The sequence below is a fragment of the Esox lucius genome, chromosome 24, assembly GCF_011004845.1.
Source record: "Esox lucius isolate fEsoLuc1 chromosome 24, fEsoLuc1.pri, whole genome shotgun sequence".
Classification (NCBI taxonomy): domain Eukaryota; kingdom Metazoa; phylum Chordata; class Actinopteri; order Esociformes; family Esocidae; genus Esox; species Esox lucius.
Genome location: NC_047592.1, coordinates 5485833 through 5491832, shown reverse-complemented (window position 1 = coordinate 5491832; position 6000 = coordinate 5485833). Strand labels below are relative to the sequence as shown.

Here is a 6000-nt window from a genome sequence, read left to right as displayed (position 1 = left end):
CAAGCCTGGGCTGATTTATACCAGATAAACATGCTTTGATGAAAGGTCAGTAATTTAGTGAGATATTATCACACCCTCTTGGCTATACAAAGAGGGGATCGTCTGAGTTTTGTTTCAAAGATTTCACCGATCCTGTATTTTGTGTATGTCTCTTTGTATCAATAAACTGCTATTATGTCAACTGCCATTTTGATCACAGTAAAGTGTTGGTGTCCAAAACTGACACTGTACTTTTATTACCTGGGCGTTCTTTACAAAGGTTAGAATAAAGGTTGTCCGTGTGTCCATCTCATTACAAGGAGAATTCTGCTTGTGCGGTGTACTTCAATCTAAACTAGCGTACACTGAGACACAACAGAGTGTAATAAAATGCAATTTCAGTCAAACGAGATGGAAACTACATTTGGATTTTAAGGTGATCAATACTGCACTTTGGTTCTCGTAGGAGTCCTCGCCCTTGTCACCATGAAGATTAATTCATTCACTGAATGTCTGACAAGAGTGGTGGTGGTTGTACAGTGAACGCACTTGGGCTAATCAAACCAGACACGTGAGAGGTTAGAAGATGTCAGATACTTGAAACATTTTTACACTCATTTTTTTTTATCGCACTGCAGCCCAGCAAAATTGGTGTACATTCTAGGCTATTGTTTATGTGTGTATTTTACACCCTGTTGACGCAATGGACTGTGCGTCCGTAGACCCCAAACTCACGCTCGAGGCACAGATCCATACTCCTCTTAGACCTTTTTAAACACAGAGAAGGTGGAATTCCCTGGGTTTTTGGTCCACTGTGACAGATTTGGGAGACCGTGAGTGGAGATGCAGTATAGTTGTTGCCTCCGATGTTCTGTGGCATCGATGGAGAAACCTGTCTGTTGAGCTCCATCAAACAGCAGAGAACTTGCCTGGAGACAGGAGGCTCCATGGGGAGGCCAGCCTCCCCCTCCATATTTATCTGTTTTATTTTAGCGTCTGAAAGATAGCGTTGGAGGCTGCAATGTCAAATATCACTTCTCAGCTGAGGTTTTGGCATTCTGCTGGAGCAAAGCAAAAAAGACCAAATAACATTATACAGGCACACTTAAAATTATTATTTATTAGGATGTCAACAGGATAGTGCTGTAAAGCCACAAAAGCATTCAGTCTCCAAACATAAAATATATTAATTGCTCACAAACGGTACAATCTCTGATATCCTAAACACAGATTATTTGATACCCCCCCTTATGACACCCAGGTGGACATACTCATTAATTCATGCCTAGCATACATGTCAGTCTAGCACCTCAAGCTCAACCTTGACAAGACAAAGCTGCTCTTCCTCTAAGGCAAGGCCTGTCCTCTCCAAGACCTCTCCATTCACGTTCACTGTACCATTCCTAGAGTGCAATGGGACCTGTCCCATCCCTACCTTCAAGCCAAGTTCTAACCTCACACCCCCACACAAGAAATTAATTCTGCCACCTCCGGTCTCTTGGCTATACCAACTATACCATAGGGTACTTCCTGCTTAGCCCAAACAATACTATTTTCTGTCCTGGCACCCCAATGGTGGAACTAGCTAGAGTTTAATGCTACTCCCAGCCCGTTGCCCAAAAAGCTTCCAAAACCCTATCTTGTATCGTGGAGTACATTAAATAATCACACAACACATCCCATCAATTGAAAAACGACATTAAAATGGAAGTTATCATATTTTCCAAGTCGACCTAATGCAGCAGAATTAATTGATTGGCTTGTCTGCTGGCACACACAGGGAATAGTTATAAACACAAACATGAAAACTGCTACCCGATTCCGTCAGCTGCCCGTAGCTGGGAGAATACTGTTTAGAAATCATTCAATAATTACCATATAAAAAATGCATGGCAGTTGGTGGAGGGGGATAAGGCTGAGAAAGTGGAATGGAATCCTATCAGTCAACTCTGAATTGGTTTACAATTATAGAGATGCAGAGACATAATTTATTTCTTAAAACATAGCAACGTTTCATCGTCGCCTCCACCCGACGTCCTACAATAGTGCGAGGAGGCGATTTGAAAGGGTCTTTTTAACCTCTCCCTGCGCTCGTCTGTATGGCTTCGTGTTAGCAGCGGCGTTGCCAACCTCCGGCACAGCAAGAAATTCAAAACAATGGTAAAAAAAATAAAAACATTTACTCACCTCCTTTTAACTATCGTTTGGGGAACCTGACATGGGTTCAAGAAACAGATGCATTTATGGAATTACTACCGTATGCATAAGTTATTTACGGTTTTGGTTCCACTATGCCTTTGGAATTTTGATGTTTTCGACTGAGATTCTAGTACCACCAACATAACGCAATTGTTTTATCGCATGATTTGACGATTTCAATACATTTAACAAAACATTGTGGTTTTCATACCTGGTCAAATTATGTCAACATTTACAAGGAAAAAATTATGCCAAGACTAAATGCATGTGCGCACGGGCTTACACACAAATACACATTAACATGCGCGCACACACACACTATATCCCTGCTTTTGTGAGGCATTCACTTATTTCGGGAGCCCTTCTAGGGAGGGGTTCAGCCCGGGAGGTTGCTCCAAGGTTACTAACAGCAGAGCTAGGCCGCTTGCTTCGATTAAACATTCATCGGGAGTGACTTTGATGCCGCAATAGGCACTTTGGATTGTGATCCGATACATCACGAGAGTTTTGCCGCGCCTCCCAGGTATAAGGTGGGTGGCTTCTTAAATTAAGGCGTCCCTTTGAGCAGTTACAGTCACTTTAAACGCTCACGTGACATACGACCCGTTGAACATTACTCAAGCCATGTCCATTTCAAACATTTGAGTCATTTTAGCGGGGGGCTCTGTCCACGTCTCCTCCGGGTCAATATGGGCCAGGGTCAGACGGGACCACTGGGCTGTTTGTGACCTGCAGTGACTCCAGCGCCGCCCACGCACCAGCTCCTAAATCAGCACCAGGTGGGACCTATTACTGTGGGCGTGCCCAGAATTCCCCACTTGACCCGTGACCGAGACTGCCCACCGCTCAGTGGGAAGCAGGGCGGTCAAGAGCGCTGGGCTGGCAAGCCAAAGCTCGCCGATCCAAATCCCCAATCTGACAAGGTATGACAAAAACCCCATTCTGTCACTGAGCAACATTGTCAGGCGTCGTTGCTGTAAACAGGAATGTGTACTTGGCTGTTTACTGTGGTTACTTTGGCCGCTGAGTTGTGCTCTCAGTAACATGCCTGTGTGGTGTTCGTAGAGACAGTTCTTCCGTGTTCTCCCTGACACGAGTAAGTGCGCCCTGCTTGTTCCGCAGCCTCGTCAACGTCAGGCTTGTGTGAAGACTCACTTGCAATCGCGTCTCCATGTCTTCGCCTCTGCGCCTGGTGGATGTCACTGAAATATGCATGCATACATGTGCTTCTGCTTCTTTCACACGCCTGTGTGTGTGTGTGTGTGTGTGTGTGTGTCTGCGTGTTTCCACTATGCTGTATTGGCTTGGCCTCTGCAATATTCATTCTACTGCGCCTGCAAGTGGACCGAAGACTGGATTCCCTCTGAGCTGGATGAACACATTCCACATGTATGTATAAGATGTCAGTTACAAAGCCTTATACACAGGGGTAACGGTGCTACACTGGGTGGTGTAACACAGGGCAATTCTACACTGGGTGGTGTAACACAGGGCAATGCTACACTGGGTGGTGTAACACAGGGCAATGCTACACTGGGTGGTGTAACACAGGGCAATGCTACACTGGGTGGTGTAACACAGGGCAATGCTACACTGGGTGGTGTAACACGGGGCAATGCTACACTGGGTGGTGTAACACAGGGCAATGCTACACTGGGTGGTGTAACACAGGGCAATGCTACACTGGGTGGTGTAACACAGGGCAATGCTACACTGGGTGGTGTAACACAGGGCAATGCTACACTGGGTGGTGTAACACAGGGCAATGCTACACTGGGTGGTGTAACACAGGGCAATGCTACACTGGGTGGTGTAACACAGGGCAGTGTAAGTGTTTCTACAATGTGACGTTTATGTGTTTTCCACGTCTTGTCCACAGGGAATAAACCTGGTGTGTGTAGAACAGTAGTACGCAAAAAACCTACAACTACTACCAGACTGTCCTGTACAAAATGTCCTTAAATTGACCTATATTATAAATAAAGACATTTGTAGAATTTTCACTGTTGGGTTTGAATGAATCTTAGCCTGAATCTTCTCTGACTCCCCTTCATTCTGCTCCACAGTTGATGCTGTTTGGTTGTAGAGCGAGGTAAAGGCGGGCCTTCTTTCAGGACTGTCATTGTCTTATTCACCCCATTGCAGACGGAGCGACCGAGGTGCTTGTCGACGCGTGGAGACGACTCCTCCGTCCATAATTTGGCGTAATTGTATAAGTGTGTGGAAACTGCAACGTAGACTAGAGCGAAGACCGTTATCAGGTTGACAACCAACAATTACTTTTGCCCTCATTAAAGAGGATCATGTGGAGAAACCAAGCTCAGTGTAGAACACGGTCTCTCGCCCTCCCTCCCTCTCACAGTCTCTCTCTCTCCCCCTCCCTCCCTCTCACCGTCTCTCTCCCCCTCCCTCCCTCTCACCGTCTCTCTCCCCCTCCCTCCCTCTCACCGTCTCTCTCCCCCTCCCTCCCTCTCACCGTCTCTCTCCCCCTCCCTCCCTCTCACAGTCTCTCCCCCCCTCAGACAGTCTCTCTCACCCCCTCTCTGCCTCTAACCCTTTCTTTCTAATGTGTATATATACCATCTCTTTCTCTCTCTATATGTCTATGCCATATTCCGCTTTCCTCATTGCTCTGTCCATCTCTCATTGAATGTCTCATGTGCTTATTTTTCATCCGCACTCCCCTGAACCCCCCCCATCTTACCATGTTCATTAGGGTGTGCTAAGGAAATAAATAAAAAGAAATACAGTCCACAATCTTTCGCCATGCTGCAGTTGGGAGGAAACGTTTCAAATGCGCTGTCCTGGCGCTCTGTTCTGCCACGCTGTCCTGGCGCTCTGTCCTGTGTCATCAGTGTCATTTACAACAAGCCACTGAGACCGTAGTGCTGAATTTGTCATCTGCCAGGTTACCCTGGCCCCCGTCAGCCGGGCAAGGACAAGCCCGGAATTGATGGTTGTCCCCGTCAGAACTGTGATCCGTTGGGACCAGTGGGGGGGGGGGGGGATGTCGTAGCTGAGCAGAACATACCCAGCCCTCCGTGTGCAGTACCAGGACAGAGGCAGTAGGCGGGTCTGTCGGTGGACTGATGGATGGGCGGGCGGGTCAGCAGATGTTCGTTTTAGATGGAACCAATAAATCCAGGAAGTCCCTCTACAGCCTGATTGAACAGAACCTTAATTGCAGCATTTATGCACCGTGGGCAGATCTCAGACCAGCCTCAGGTTCAGTATAAAACTTACAACCGGTGTCCTGAGCCGGTCCAGTTGTATCCTGGTCGTGTCCAGTCATGTCCTGGTCGTGTCCAGTCGTGTCCTGGCCGTGTCCAGTCGTGTCCTGGCCGTGTCCAGCCGTGTCCTCCAGTCTAAGCCACTACCTCTGGTCTACATGTCCTGCTGCAGCCTGGGTTTCAATCCAACCTACTGCTCTTTCAGCAAAAAATCTCCACACCGTCTTTCACCAGTTTCCCATCCAAAGAAGCATATAGTGCATGAATCCAACAACAAAAAACATATCCTAAAAATCCTAACCCTACGACGATTTGACGCACCTTCACAGGGAAGCTTCACCTTTGGAACTGGAGGTGTCGGGGAAATAACAGCATGGACACGGCTCGTCTACAGGAACGGCAGTCTTACAGTGTGTGCATTTTACAGCCCTCACCCAACTGCTTTTTTGAAGAGTGAAAGTGCTTGTACATGCGATGAGTGACACTAGAGGTACCTGTGGAAAGAGCTGGTGCTTAACTACTAAAATGAGGTCGCTTTGAGAGGCCGTCAGCCCCGCCCAGAAACATAGACCTCTCGCGGGCACCACGTGGG

General features: G+C 47.3%; 1 long non-coding RNA gene across 1 annotated transcript; it reads left to right on the top strand.

Annotated features, from left to right (window-relative positions):
- Positions 1-2947: 2947 nt before the first annotated feature.
- LOC109615038 lies at positions 2948-4181 on the top strand. The gene is made up of 3 exons (XR_004575416.1): positions 2948-3101; positions 3520-3567; positions 4058-4181. It is a non-coding gene; the product is annotated as an uncharacterized LOC109615038 (long non-coding RNA).
- The last annotated feature ends 1819 nt before the right edge of the window (positions 4182-6000 follow it).